Here is a 16,165-nt window from a genome sequence, read left to right as displayed (position 1 = left end):
GGGCTGTGGGAAAATTGCTTAATCTCACCAAGCCTTGGTTTTCTCATCTCTAAAATGGGGCTAATTATAGTGGCTTCCCCCTAGGATTGTGAAAAATAAATTAGATCCAGACTCTGAAGTATTTAGCTTGGCACATAGCAAGTCCTTAACCCTTGTTTCTGCAAGACGCATTCCAAACTTATTCATTTATTCAACAAATATTTATTGAGAGCATATTATGAGCAGAGAACTGGGGGGTTCAGGGAGGTGAGGAGAGGGAGAGACTTGTAAAAAATCAAACCAAACCAAGCAGCCATGTGTGACAGCGTGCTCCGGGCTCTGATGGTAGAAGAGGCAGGGGGCTGAGGGAACACAGAAGAGGAGGCAGCTAAGGCACCTTGGGGTGGGGATGGCCAGGAAAGACTCTGAAGAGAGTTTTTGACTAGAACGGAAGCTACAGGAAGGCATAGACTTTGCCTGTGTTTCCCACTGCTACCTCACCTGGCATGTAGTAGGTGCTCACTAAATGGCTGTGGATAAATTCACTGATAAAGGGCACTCTTCCACAGAAGGAGGACACAGGCAGAGGAATAGACTGAATTTCTGTACAATTCGGGCATATCCCTCCTTGCCAGCCCCTTGCCCACCACTTCTCTAGCCCCCTCCTCTCTCCAGCCGCACTGACTGTGCCATTCCGGGCACTGTCCCACTGCCTGAGCTGCTCCCCTCACTGGAAAGATCGCTTCTTCTTTATGCATCAAAATCCTCTTCATTTATCAAGACCCTGCTCAATCCCACCTCCACAGGACAGGATTCCCGGACAAGTCTTCATCAGCCCAACCACTCTCCCTTTCCAACTTTCCCATGACACTGTGTTTCTGCCTGGAATTGGCCAGGTCTCTTTCGGTTGTAAGTGACAGAAATCCAGCTCAAAATAGCTAATGGAAAAAAAAAAAAAAAAGTGAGTTATTGGTTTCCAGAACTGAGTTCAGGGCACCGATTTCATGGCTGAATCCAAGTGATGTTATGATATAATTAGAACTTTCTCCATCTCTCATCCCTGTTTTCCTGGATGTCAGCTTCATTCTCTTCATTCTCAGAGAGTCTCTCCTCTTTTGGTGGCAAAGATGGCTGCCAGCAACTCTAGATCATGACTTATCCTTTTAGAAACCCCTTTGGAGCAGCCCCTTCCCCTAGTAGTTCCAGCAAAAGTCCAAGAGAAGACCCCCACTGGCCTACCTTGGGTCACATGCCCAACCTTGTGCCAACCCCTATGGCTAGAAGGACAAAGCCAGGCCTAGTTCTGTGCTCGTCTCTGAAGTGGGTGTGGGGTTTGCCCGGCCTGAGCTACAAGAACCAAGAGTGGGGGAGGGGCGGTTTTCCAAAAGAAATGGCCGCTCAGCAGGCAAAAGCCTCAGAGGTCACTAGTTATAGATGTAACAGCTATGGCTCTGTTGGAGCACTGGCCACACTGCCACCAGGAACTTGAGTTATTTTTGTAGGATGTGTCTTGCCCCGAATCTGTGAGCTCCCTTGGGGCAAGGTCCCAGCCCAGGGTCTAGCACATGGACTCAGGTTGATGGACACCAGAATGCTTCCCTCCTCTCCATGACCCGGGCCCTCTTTGCACTCAGTCTGTGTTTCGGCCAGCTTTGGGAAGACCCTGACCCTAGCCAGTGCAGTGGCCAGGCCCGTGGAAGTGCACGTGATCCCTGACTTCTGCCCTATCCCTCTGGCACAGAATGTCCCCACCACAAGGGGATCGAGAGGTCCAGTTCTCAGTCCATGTCATCTATGTGACCTTGAAAGAGTCCCTTCCCCTCGCTAAGCCTCAGTGGTCCTTTCTGTTCAATAGGGTTTGGGAGAGGCATTTGACCTGAGAGGCATTGCCTCCTTTTCAGCCCATCAAGTCCCTCTTTACAATTTTTTCCATGTCAGGGTACCACCTGTGCTGCCAGTTATATAATACTTTTTTTCTTTAAATGAACTGTCTTTTAAAAACATAGATATAGTCATCTCAAAAGGGAACTTTAGATCCCTCCATAAATGGAAAACCAGTATCTTGTGCCATAAATAGAAGGTAACCATAAAAATAAGTACAATGAAAACAAAACAATGTCATTAAATTTTTGCCAGATCCGGCTGCCTGCCGAAGGCTCAGAGGTGGAGGCCTGCTCTCTGTTAAAAAGGGAAGTAAGTGTTAAGAGAGGTGTTAAAAACACACCAGCATTCCACAGAGACTTTCTCCTCAATAACAAGTTGAAGGAAAACGGGAAAGGGAGGAAAATTCCACTCTGGGCTCAGTTGTTCTTAAGCTGAGAGTGGCTCCACCTGGCAGCAGCTCAGGTGGGACCTGTCCCAGTCTTAGGAAGCTGTCCCTCCCATGGAGGGGCCTCCCCTGCACACAGGCCAGGTTGGGAGGGGTCAGAGCCCAGCCTGGCTAGAACTCAAGTTTGGAGCTCTGGTTCATGTCTCATGGACAGAGGAGTCTCTGCCTGCTCAGTCCCAGCTCCTCTCACCAAGCATGGCCTGGGGTTAATGATGTAGTTTTCATTTGCATAAATTTGCATGAAGAAACTCTGGGAAGATGAGAAACTAATAAAGGTGGGAACCAGGCAGATGGGAAACAGAGTGGAAATGAGACTCTTCACAGGATCCCTTTTTTATACTTTTTGAACTATATGAATATATTACTGACTCAAATTTTAAATAATAAAAACAAACATTAGCACCTGTTATGTAAGCAGACTTTGTGTTAGTCACTGAGTTCATTCATACTTTCACTCATTCACTCTTTTATCACTGTGCTTCTGCCACTGGCCCCTTTACTGTTCCTCAGATACACCAAACTCTTTTCTACCCCAGGGCCTTTGCACATCCTGTCCACGCTGCTTGGGATGCTAGCCTCTTCTCATTCTTCAGGCTGCATCTTAAACATCATCTTCTCAGGAAGTCCTTGCAAAACTGCATTATTTAAAGCAGAGATTAGCAAACAATGGCCCATATTCCAAATCTGGCCCACCACTTGTTTTTACAAGTAAAGTTTTATTGGAACACAGCCATGCACATTCATTTACATATTGTCTATGGTTGCTTTCCCATTAAAATTCACTTAAGAATTGTGACAGAGACTGGATGTCCCTCAAAGCCTAAAATATTTACTATTTGGTCCCTTAACAGAAAAAGTTTGCTGACCCCTGATCTAAAGCAATCTTTCCCTCTTCCCAAGTTCTTTTTTTTTTCTTTTTCTTTTTTTTGATTGAAGTATAGTTGATGTCCAATGTTGTGTTAGTTTCTGCTGTACAGCAAAGAATTCAGCTATATATTATATATATACATTCTTTTTCATATTCTTTTCCATGATGGTTTAACACAGGATATTGAATATAGTTCCCTGTGCTATACAGTAGGACCTTGTTGTCCCCAGTTCATCTTGATTGATCACTACATTTATTTATTTCATGGCGCTTACAACAGTTTATAATTATCCCGGTTGTTTTTTTTGTGTGTGTGTATAATTGTTTGTTGTCTCAAAGAAAACTTAAGAGACAAAAGCAGTTAGAAAGCAAACAAAAATTTACCTGAAAAGAAGTTTTACAAGAGGGTCCAGGTTTTAGAATGATAAATCACCAAATAAAAGATACAACAGATATTTCAAGGGAAAAAAATTACCAAGGATTAGTTTGCCCAAGGTAGAAAAAACAATTTTCTCACCTGATAATTATACCTGCAAAGGTAATCACATATTTTTGGACATAGTTTTACAGAAGTAAGAAATAAAGTTGTTTTTGTTAGGGAGTCAGTAATTCACAGGAAATCCTCAAGGCTTTGATTATTTGGGGATTTAGAACTAGACAGAGGAGCCCTGGTTTTTCTCAGGGTATAAAGTGCTTTTATAATCTGATCTAGTAGACAAAAACGGCGAAGATACAGTTTGGCTTCCAAAAATTATCTGTTCCCCAGCCCTCTGCCCCACTATTAGAACATAAGGGAACATTATAACATTCTCCCTGAGGGAGGTACTATGTCTGTATGGTTTACCTCTGTATTACCAGTACCTAGTACAGGTCTGACTCATATCAAGGAAAATTGTAAAAGACTTTGAAATGGCAAAAAGCAAAACAAAACAAAACAAAAACCACAACAGGCTGTCCTATGGAATGCTATGCCTTGCCTTCACCTCATTTCAGGTTAACTGATTCTATGGTGGTAGATGCCTTTCCTTATCTTTGAGCTATTGTACATCTCTGTAAGTTGTAACAAGACTGATAGTGATACAAATAATTCTTGGTCATAGAGAAGCAAATAAGTTTTATCTGCTGGAGGTACAACTGTCCCCCCACCTCCCACTCCCTTTCCCATCCCTCTTGGAAGAAAATAGTTTTGCATCTTTAGCAAATTAATTTCAGCATATATATGCTTTGGATTCTCCTTTGAATTAGTTTTAACACCTATTGTTTCCCTTATGAATTAATAATTTAAACAAAAACTTTGATACATGTTCATTTTATATTTGAACAAGAAGCATGATTTTATTCTATTGCAAAAATTACCTTTTAACATATATAATCTCTCTTGTTAAATATTTATATAATGAATGCTGAATAGTGAATATGTTCTCATAGAATTCTGTACTTCTCATAGCACTGATTTAATAATTTAATATTTATAGTTATTTGTGCATTCATTTGTATATTATCTGTTTCTCCTGACCATAAGCTCCATGAGGGCAAGGACTTTGTCTGACTTGCTTCCCACTGTGTTCCCCAGAGACTAGCAGGGTGGCTAGCACTGACACACAGTAGGTGATTATATACACATACATATGTATGCTTGGGTGCATGTATATGTATATATACACATGTATACGTCATATATATATATATATATATATATATATATATATATATATATATATATATATATATGGAGAGAGAGAGAGAGAGAATGTGTTATGTGCTGCCCAGTTTAGAATAGACCTGGACACCTCTGTAAAGCTCCCAGTACAAGATGGAATGCTTTCAAATTTCTGGGATAAACTAAATAAACAGAAGGAGAAAGAAAGGAAAGAAGGAAGGAAGGAAGAAGGGAGGGAGGAAAGGAGGAAGAAAGAAAGAAAGAAGGAGGGGAGGGAGGGAGGGAGGAAACCAGTGCTGGTTCTCTGATAGGAACGGGATGAGCTGGTGGCATTCAAGACACACTGCACGTCCCCTGTTCAACTTCAGGCACCACCTATCCTCACTGATGAGGTAGCAGAGGCCAAGATGCTCTGTGGGCTGCTGAGCATTTTATTGAGGAAGAGCTGCGATTACTGTGCTGTCTCTTCCACCCCCCACACCGCCTCCTCCTTCCCAGACTCTTTTCTGCCCCTTCACCCAATGCAGCCCTCTTGTAAGTCACCTTCCTGAGTCCCTCCACTGTTGCTGGCCGCCTCCCAGACGCCCAGCCTGACCTTTAGTCCTTTCCATTTTGATCATCACCAGGCAAAAGCCCTCTAACCCACTTGTTCTGATTCTATCATATCATCAAAACTCTATCCAAGGTCTGAGAGGTCCTTTTTCCTAAGTCTGAGCTAGAAGCTGCCAGGGATATCAGGGTGATTAAATGTAGCCCCCTGCCATCAGGGAGCTCGCAGTCTAGTGGGAGAGACCATATATGTCCCTATGGAGTCTTCACACCATGAAGAACACTGGTGGCCACACATAGGCTCCTTATTTGTGACAGAGACCACCGGTTGCCCCTCATACCCATTCTCCCCTTCTCGTATAGAAGTAAAACCTCTCACTTTTAGCCGGACACTTAGCCACACAAAACAGACTCTATTTCCCAGCTTCTCCCTTGCAGCTAGTTCTAGCCATGTGACTAAATTCTGACCAATGGTACGCAAATGGTGCCTTTCCCCACCCCTCCACCCCCTGCCCGCTGGCTGTGGTGTAGACATGGGGGAGCCATCTGAGACCATAGGGACCAGGCAACACCCTAGGGATGGGAGAGCTACAAGATAGGAGGAGCCTGGGACCCCAACTCCATCGAGCTAGTCCTGGATTATTTACATCCAGACCTGAGAGAAATAAAATTCTATCTTCTTTATGCTATCATGACTTAGGATTTGAGTTACTTAGGATTACTTAGAACAAATGAGCCTATATGCTCTCTATTCTAGTTGGTCATCCATTTTCTTTGTAATAGAATTCAAACAAGAACCAATATTTTTTGTCCACTATGTGCCAGGCACTGTTTAAAAGTCTGGGGATACAGAGAGAATCTCCACTGTGATGGAGCATACATTTTAGTACATAAGTAATTTAGTCTAAGTCATGTATGATTCTCCTCTTCCTACCACCCCTCCTCCTTCCCTACTCATCCCCCATGCTCAGTGACTAGCCTAACAATATACCATGCCCAAAGGACCATGAGAGAGAGGAAGCAGAGTGGGAAAGACATGGAATTTGTAGCCACATGAACTAGATTTAACTCCTAGTTTACCTTCTCAGAGACTCAGTTTCCTCATCTGTAAAATGTAAATAAACATAATAACTGCTTCTTAGGATTTCTGCAGGTGGGGAACAAAATGAGATAATGCATGGAAAGCTTAACACATAGTCTGTGCTGAATAAAACATAGCTGCGAGAGTGTAACAATATTGCCGTGTAACAATATTATTAATAATTACCTGAGTAAAGGCAAGGAGATGCTAGGGGTCTCCTTTCTGATCCAACTTCACCTCACCTCACTCCCTCCCAAGGCCATTCTTTTCTTCCCTTTGTCAAATCCGTGCCAGTTCCTGGTGCTACTGCCGTCGCCTGTCCCTGAATGGAGGGCCGATGTCCAAGGAAATCCCCTTCACCACCCCATTCAGAAACAGCAGCCTCTCCCCTGCTTTGAGGTGGGCTTTCTTCACTTACATGTCTTCCCAGATTTGGCAAGTGGAAACACTTGTCTAGGAGGCTGCAGGCCTAGTTACAAGTCTCTACCCTGTTGCTCTCAGTATGGTTGTGCACTCATTTCCCTGCTTTAGGACTCAGTTTTCCCCCCCACAAAAACACCAGGTGAACTTCTACTTATCCTTCAAGACCCATTTCAATAGCCACCCCTTTTGTGAATAATTCCTTCATTCCCTCAGACAGAGTTTATGGCTCTTTCCTCTGTGTTCTCCCCCACGGTGCTTGGTACAATCATTCCACTGTAACAGTAGCCATCACATCATCACATTATGTTTAACTACTTCCTGGCTTGTCTGTCTTTCTCTACTAGACTCTGAACTACTTGAGGACAGATTGTAGTTTATTTAGTCTGTATCCCTAGTGCAGATTACCTAGCAGGTAACATGGAAAATGAAACATATGTGGATGGACAACTGGATAGATGGATACAAATGGATGATGAAATGTTTAGATTAATTGTGTTTTTATAGATGTCAGTTGCATAGATGATGATAGATGTGCCTAATAAATGATAGATATTTAGTAAAAGAATGAATGAAGGATGGATGGTAGATGGAAGAGGAATAGGTGAAGAATAGATTGGTGAGTTGATGATTGGCTTGTGAATGATAGATACGAAGAAGTGAATGAGGAATATATGTTGGGTGGATACTTGATGTATGAGAAACAGTGGAAAGATAAATGACAAATGGAATAACGGATGGATAGATGAGGGATAAGCAGATGCATAAAGAATGGGTGAATGAGGAACTAATGAATGCATGAAAGATGGTGGATGGCTATTAATGACTGGTGAATGGTGGACAGATGAATGATGGATGGATGATAGATAAATGGATAGATGGAATTATGATGGCTGGCTGGGTGGCTGGCTGAATGGATGTATGGGTGATAAAACAGATTGATGAAGGGTGGATATAGAATGGATGATAGGTAAATGGATAGTGTGTTGGTGGTGAATGCATGATGATGGATAGGAATAGATGGTGGGTGAAGGATGAATAGACGTTTGGCTAGATGGATGGTGGATGGGTGATAAATGAATCATTGGTGTTTGAATGGATGTAGGAAAAATGGATGAATGATAGCCGGATAGACTGATGATGTGTGAACAGTTCATGTATAGGCATGTGTGTTACCATGGATAATTTCTGAGGGTCTTTCTAACCCTGATATTTTGTGACTCCCTCTTTCCTGGGAGAGGAATGAAACTGATGTTTGATAAGCTTCCATGAGCCAGGCCTCTTCATGGGCGCTTGACTTATGTCATCTCTAGTAATCATTGCAACAACACTGCAAGGCAGATATTGTTATGCTCACTTTACAAATGAGGAAAATACGGTCCAGTGGGAGGAAGAGATTTTCTCAAGCCTGGCTCCACCTTGCTTCTGTGTCTCTTTTCTCCTTCTCCCTCTAGTAGTACCTCCTCCCCTCTGCTAACAATTTTACACATCCCTGCATCATTCATGCTTTGCCTCCTCCAAGAGCCCCTCAACCCTGCCCCCAGGGAGCCTTCTAGTCTACATTTGAGACCTCCTTGCCCTGCCCTTTCCTACATTTCACGGGTTCCTACCATGATTCATAGTTTTCATCAATACAACCATTTACTGAGTGCCTACCATATGCTCAGCATTGAGCTTGGTGCTCTACATATATTACCTCATTTTCTGTCCATGACAGCCCTAAAGGTAGCTATTATTACCCTCAGTTTAAACGTGAGGAAGTCAAGAAGTACAGTGACATGCCCAAGGTCACCAGCTAGTTAGTGATGAAGATGGGGGTAAAACTCTGGTCTGTTCAATTCCAAAGCCTGCATCTTAAACCTTGATGCTATATTTCCTCTTGGCTACTGTGATGTTTGGTTATTCACATTTATTTGTTTAAGTGTGTATATACCTGTATGCCCATGTGTTTGTGTCCAATTCTTCCATGAATTGGAAGAGAGACACTTTCTCACACTTTTCCTGAACCCACTTCAGTATCAGATACAGAGAAGATCCACAGAACATTAATGAAGAAAGAGCCACCTTGGACATCCTGGAGTTCAACCCCTTTATGTTCCCAGTGAGAACACCCCGGGTCAGAGAAATGCAACATGCTCAAGGCCACACAGCAGGCTGATGGATGAGTTGGATCTGAACCTGAGCGTTGGTGCTCAGCCAAAAATATACTGGGAGGAGGAGAAGGAGGAGAAGGAGGAGGAGGAGGAGGAGAAGAAGAGGAAGAGGGAGAAGGAGAAGGAGAAGGAGAAGGAGGAGGGACTTCCCTGGTGGCGCAGTGGTTGAGAGTCTGCCTGCATGGGTTCGAGCCCTGGTCTGGGAAGATCCCACATGCCGCGGAGCAACTAGGCCCGTGAGCCACAACTACTGAGCCTGCGTGTCTGGAGCCTGTGATCCGCAACAAGAGAGGCCGCGATAGTGAGAGGCCCGCGACCCACGATGAAGAGTGGCCCCTGGTTGCCACAACTAGAGAAAGCCCTCGCACAGAAACGAAGACCCAACACAGCAAAAATAAATTAATTAATTAATAAACTCCTACCCCCAAAATCTTCTTTAAAAAAAAAAAGAATCCGCCTGCCAATGCAGTGGGACACAGGTTCAAGCCCTGGTCCGGGAAGATCCCACATGCCGCAGAGCAACTAAGCCTGTGAGCCACAACTACTGAGCCTGCGCTCTAGAGCCCACGAGCCACAACTACTGAGCCCATGCGCCACAACTACTGAAACCCATGCACCTAGAGCCCATGCTTTGCAACAAGAGAAGCCACCTCAATGAGGAGCCCGCGCACCGCAAGGAAGAGTAGCCCCCACTCGCCGCAACTAGAGAAAGCCCGTGAGCAACAACGAAGACCCAACGCAGCCAAAAATAAATAAATAAAACAAATTTATTTTTTAAAAAAGAAGGAGGACGAGGAGCAGAAGAAAAGAGGAAGAAGGAGGAGGAGGAGGAGGAGAAGAGGAAGAAGAAGAGCAAGGAGGAGGAGGAGAAGTACAGCAGGTGTAACCCTCAGGCCACATCCAAAATAAATAGCCTCCATTCCACTGAGTGGTAGAAACTTAATCTTGGTCAATTCTGGGTGTCTTCTTTCACTTTCTCCTTTCAGGTCACCTAATCCCCTACCTCCCTGTGTGTGCAGAAAGGCTCCTGGTCCAGGGGGCCTGCACACCTACTCAGACATCTAGGTTCATGGCTTCCTTAGGTTTAATGCAGGAGTGGGACCGTTAAGTCCTGCTCTCTGATCCCTTAAGGTTACCTGGGGTTTCTGTATTCTTTCTTCAGGGTCACACACCAGTATCTAATCACTCCCTAGCTTCCTATATCCGACCCTCTGTATTACTTGGGATGCGAGTTCAGCTAGTGTAACACAGGCCAAACTATGTCCTAAAAAAGATAGAAGTTGATTTCTCTCTCACTAACCAGTAGAGGGTAAGAAGTGCAGCTGATATGGAGTCCCATGATGTCAGAGACCCTGGCTCCTTCCACTTTGTTGCCCTGACGTCCTTCACATGTGGCTTCCATCTTGTGGTCCAAGATGGCCTCTCCAGATTCTACCACCATGTCAAACTCCAGCTGGCAGGAGTAGAAGAGGAGTGGTGAGAGAATGTCCCTTTTTTCTTTAAATACATGACCCAGAAGTTGCACACACCATTGGGTTCACATATCCCTTGTCAGAACCTGGTCATGCAGCCGCATCTAATGACGAAGGACACTGGGAAATGTCGTCTTCAGCTCTGTGGCCATCTGCCGCTACAGAAGAAGGGGAAATCCAATAATTGCATGACGACTAAGTATCTCTGCTACACTGCCTTTCTCCCCACCTCTCAGATAATCTTTATCTCATTTCCTAAAGAGGAAAACCAATTCTGACTCATCTATTCTTCTCTTGAGGGTATAAATTGCATACCCTCAAATTCCCCAGGGCTTTGACTAAATTCCATCATTTTTCCAAACCAAAAGCTTAGGCTTTGAGACTCAGAAAAAAATGTCTTCCATTTCTGCCTCATTATCCCCTCTCTAAGGTGATGGAGGCCACTAACAAACAGGGGAAAGGTAAGGTGTAAAATACAGGAGATGCCTTCAACATTACAAAATGTTTACAGCTGCAGATACAACTCAGACATCTCCTTTTCCTGACAGGTCTTTTGGTGGCTTCTCCTGACCTTAGACTCTTAGTCTTGGCTTAAAGGATAACTCCTCAAAGAGGCGTTCTCTGCCCATCCTATTTGTTTCCTTCCTAACAGACACCATGATATGTAAGTTATAAATTTATACATTTTATTTGGTTTGTGAATGACACCATGCCTGTCTTTTCATCTGTGTATCTTCAGCGCCTGGCACAATGCCCAACACACAGTAGATGCTCAGCAAATGTATTAGATTGAATAATGAATTTGCGTATCAGGGCCCTGTTAGGTGCAAAACATGTTCAGATCGTTTCCCAGGTGACTAAGAATGGAGTGGCTGTAACTGTATTTACACTTAGTGGCCCAGGAAGAACTATGTTTCTTTGACCCTAGAAGTCAAAGTATTAACATGGGTGGGGTTTTTCCCAGTGGCAGTGGTGGAGGCACGCCGGAGGGCCATGTGGGCTGCTACATCTTGAGAAATACCAGTCACAGACCTTCTCCTTGAACCCCAACCAATATCAAGATGTTCCCACCCATCCAGGACTTAAATCAACCCAGGAAAAAAGGGAGGAAGGGGAAATCTTGACTCACTCAATTTCATTCAAATCTGAAATGACTATTTTTTTGTCTAGATTTGATTGAAGTTTGCATTCTTTTACATCAGGAAAAATAGGAGCTCAGGAGAAGCAAAATCCTTATAGAAAATGGAGTGTTAACGTTTTTTGTATGTCTGAGTACATGGCTGAGAGGTGTGTTTTGGCCACATTAGCATGATGTCATTCTGGAATCACAGATGGGTCAACTTATGAAAACTTGTAATCACAGAGTTATATGAAAACTTGTAATCACAGAGTTAAAGTCACTCAATCTTAGAATCACGTAAGGTTAGAATCATAACCTTATATTATGTATTCAGAAAGAATGTTAGAGATTGTCTTAGTTTGGATTCCCCCGAAAGCAGAACCTGAGACAAGGATTTGGGTGCCAAGTAGCCCAGGAAGCAAGGGGGATCTGGGAGAGTGAAACAAGGAAGGGAGGAAAAGCAATAAAAAAAGGGAGTGGGACTTCCCTGGTGGCGCAGTGGTTAAGACTCCACCTGTTAGAGATTGTCTTAGTTTGGATTCCCCCGAAAGCAGAACCTGAGACAAGGATTTGGGTGCCAAGTAGCCCAGGAAGCAAGGGGGATCTGGGAGAGTGAAACAAGGAAGGGAGGAAAAGCAATAAAAAAAGGGAGTGGGACTTCCCTGGTGGCGCAGTGGTTAAGACTCCACCTGCCAGTGCAGGGGACACGGGTTCGAGCCCTGGTCTGGGAAGATCCCACATGCCGCGGAGCAGCTAAGCCTGTGCACCACAACTACTGAGCCCGCATGCCACAACTACTGAAGCCCGTGTGCCTAGAGCCTGTGCTCCACAACAAAGAGTAGCCACTGCGGTGAGAAGCCCGCGCACCGCAACGAAGAGTAGCCCCCGCTCGCCACAACTAGGGAAAGCCCGCGCCCAGCAATGAAGACCCAGTGCACCCAAAAATAAATAAATAAATGTATTAAATTAAAAAAAAAAAAAAAAGGGAGTGACTGAGTCAGTTTCTAACATGGGTGACAGGTGCCCTATCTCACCGCTAACCTTCTGAGCAGCCAAGGGGAATCACCTCCAGTGGATAAGAGGCTGAGACAATTATCTACCAACTCCCATCCCCCCCGGCCCTCACCCTGTGATGGAGGGTTGCCCCTGGGCGGGTCAATTCCTCCCAAGTCCTGGCTGAGAGTTCCCAAGGCTTCAGAGAAGCCAAATGACTGAGAGCTGCTTGAAATGGGAGAACGTCAGCATGCTGGGAAGTGCCCACCACAGCTCCAGCTAAAATCAGTGGTGGGCTAAGGGGACGAGGTGTGGGACACCAATAACAACTAATACCCCAATTTCACCCCAACACAAGAATTCCCTTCTAAAGGTCTAGACTGGGAGTCTGCAGGCTACACCAGTGTGGGGGATCCATTTTGTTTCTTTAGCACCTTGTTAAAATGAAATCAGAATCTAAAGCCCGTTAGGAGATGCCCGCAGTCTTCATTTTGCTATATGCCCCACCACTCCCCATTGCCCACATGCCTTCAGATTTCTGTTAGCTGCCCAGACCTCAGAGGCATTTGACCCTGAGGCCCCTGCACAGGGCCTCTCATTAGCTACGGGGTCCTTAAGAAGATCTTTGTCTCGCATCTGTATCTCCAGTTCCCTGACACACAGTCTGGCCCGTGATAGGGCCTAATAAATCTGCCAGGGAATGGAGCCTCTGCTTGCATTTGTCCCTGCCTGGAAGCTCACTCCTTTCAAGGCTGCCTGTTGTATTGTCTACTACCTGCCCCCACCCTCTCCTGCCCAGGCCCCAGGCATTCCCAGTGGGGACTGGGGGTGAAACTCCCTGCTTGGGGTGAGCAGCAGGTTAATTTCCTCCTGGAGCTTCCCTCGGCAAACAATGAGACAATGGCGAGCCGGAGGTGGCCTGCGTAAGACAGCCGTGGAGGGGAAGTTGTAATCTGTGCGTGAAGCCAGGAGCAGGCAAACGGCGAGAAAAGCAGCCTGGGCCAGACCGGGCCCTCCACCCAGCCGGCCCCTGGGACCAACCTGAAGGTCACCTGAGTTGCCCTTGAGGAAAACAGCCACAAACCACCATAGGAGAAAACACGGATGGGTGGGGCTCACCCCCACACCCCTTCCCTATCCAGATGGTCCTAGTTCCTCCCTGCATAACCACATCTGCCCACATTCTGAGCCCTGCTGGCCGGGAGACATCCCCAGACAGACACCATCTGATTCTGGCTTTGTTCTGGTGCTGTGACCTTGGGGCGTGTTAGTTAACCTCTCTGTGCCGTTGGTTCCTTATCTGTAAAAAGGGAATAATACCACCTCCTTCCCCTGGTTGTCAAGAGGATTCCTCCATCACCCCACAGGCATTTATTGGGCATCTACTATGTGCAGGCACTGTGTTGGATGCTGGGGCTACAGTTCTGAATGAGGCACTGTCCCTGCCCTCATGGATTACAGTCTTAATATGGAGACAGTCAATAACCAAGTAACAATCACACCATGAAATTACAACAGTGATGGGTGTTACCAGGAGAAGAGGCGGCACCATTAGGACCATTGAACATGAGACCCGACCCAGTTTGCAGGTCAGGGTGGGCTTCCTCTAGGAAGAGGCAGTTAAACTCAGCTGAACAGGACGTGGAAGTTTACTAAGCCAAGGGGGAAGGGTATAGGAATCAATGCAAAGGCCTGGATGCTGGAACAAAGTTGGCATTAATGAGGAAGAGCCAGGAGGCCTGGGCACCTGTGACAGGAGTTTGTTCTTCATCTGGAGAGCAAAAGGAGGTCATTGAAGATTGCAGTGGAGTGAAACGGTCCCACTGACTTTCAGCTAATGCATGGCAGCACTTAGCACTGTGCCCAGGTAAGCGGGTTCCCTCCTCCTCGACAGGGGGTCCTGTCCAAGCACATCAGCCATGACAAACCACTGCTTTCCAACCCTCCCCATCACCACCAGGGCTGGGATTTGCTGTGCTCCCCTCACAGATGAGGAAACTGAGGCTGAGGACAGGGGAGAGAGGGAGGCTGACTGAGCACACCAATGGGTCCAGCCCCCTCTAGGGAGGGGGAAGAGTTGGAAGAGCATCCTGAGACTGCAGAGACACCCAGGAGGACCCCTAGCCTCCTCTGCCTACACATCTCAAGGCAGCTCCTTGACCCTCGCTCCCCTAAATCCAGCTTGTACCCAGAAAGGGAGAGGGGCTGCAGACAACTCAGGGGAATCCTCATCCCAGGTCATGACCCCACACATCTCCAGAAGCTGAGCAGTCTCATTCAAAGCCACACCTACACTCATGTTCAAAGCCAGCCTTCAGCTCTGCCCAAGCGAGTGGCTTCCACAGAAAGAGCAGTTCCCACCATGGAAAGCTGTAGCTACGCCCTTCATGGTCCTTCTTCTTAGCCATGTGAGTGCTATGAGCCCCCCTTTACTGAGGAGGAAACTGAGGCTTGAGGGGGACAGCTCCTTGCCCATACTCGCAGAGCTGGGAAGAAGCCGTGCCTGGTCTCAAAGCATCTCCTGCAGCCCCACCCCACGCCCCCCAACCCCTGTGGGTTAGTTTATAGACATGTCACTGCACGTGTCAGAGCTCTTGTTGGCTTCTCAGGGATGGAGCCAAAGCCCTTATCGGGCTACAAGCCCCCAGTCTCTCTCGGTCCATCTTGTCACCCCGCACAGGCCTCCTGCCCCCTCCAGTCTCTCTCGGTCCATCTTGTCACCCCGCACAGGCCTCCTGCCCCCTCACCTGCTCCCACCTCGGAGCCTTCTGCACCCACTGCTCCCTCTGCAGCCCCGCCTCCTTCATTCATGCCTCGGCTCTCCTGTCCCCCAGCAGAGGCCCTCCCCCAACCCTTGCTCCCTGCTTTACTTTTCCCCACAGTACTCATCTCTTCCCGACTGTATGGGGGTTTTCACATGTCTGTTGATTGTCTGAGCCTGGTCTCCTGTGTTCACTGCTGAGCCCCACAATGGTAAGTGCTCAACAAGTATTTGTCACATGAATAAATGAAGGAGGACAGAGGGTCTCCAGTCCCACCCCTGCCCCAGTGTATCCCCCAAAACTGCATCCCCGACATCCCCCAAACACCTAGCTTGCTGGTGCTGGGCTTTCGGGTTTGGGAAGGGCTGGTGCACAGCCATCCCCTCACTGGACCATCCACAGGCCTTGGCAGGTCCTGATCACAGACCCCATACTAAGGAGCGAGGAGACCAGAGCTCAGCCAGAATATGGGGCTTGTCCAAGGTCACAGAGCCCCAAAGGTCACAGAGCCACGATTCCCGGGGAGGGGAGGCAGGGGGGGGTGCATCTCACAGCAGCCCATCACTGTAGCAGGAGGCGCCTCTTCTAGGAGGGCCCAATGAAATGTGAATCCTGAGGCTCCAGCTCACCCCCTTTCTCCAGAGAACCCAGTTATGTTTGGGGGCGGGTGTTGCTCTGCTGCCAGCAGCTTCCCTCCTCCCAGCACTGGGACTCCAGCTCCGCATGTTCCAGGAAATCCAGGCCGCATTTCCCTCCAGGAGCCACCGCCCAAAGGGACC

General features: G+C 46.7%; 1 long non-coding RNA gene across 1 annotated transcript in view; it reads right to left on the bottom strand.

The window, feature by feature from the left end:
• Positions 1–691: 691 nt before the first annotated feature.
• LOC129392750 (uncharacterized) overlaps positions 692–16,165 on the bottom strand; it is a 41,742-nt gene continuing 26,268 nt past the window's right edge. Inside the window, exon 3 of the long non-coding RNA XR_008619201.1 lies at positions 692–917. This is a non-coding gene — a long non-coding RNA (uncharacterized lncRNA). The remainder of the gene's footprint in view (positions 918–16,165) is intronic.

The sequence above is a fragment of the Physeter macrocephalus genome, chromosome 14 (assembly GCF_002837175.3).
Source record: "Physeter macrocephalus isolate SW-GA chromosome 14, ASM283717v5, whole genome shotgun sequence".
Classification (NCBI taxonomy): domain Eukaryota; kingdom Metazoa; phylum Chordata; class Mammalia; order Artiodactyla; family Physeteridae; genus Physeter; species Physeter macrocephalus.
The sequence above is the reverse complement of the archived record's forward strand: the minus strand, read 5'-3'. Positions and strand labels throughout refer to the sequence as shown.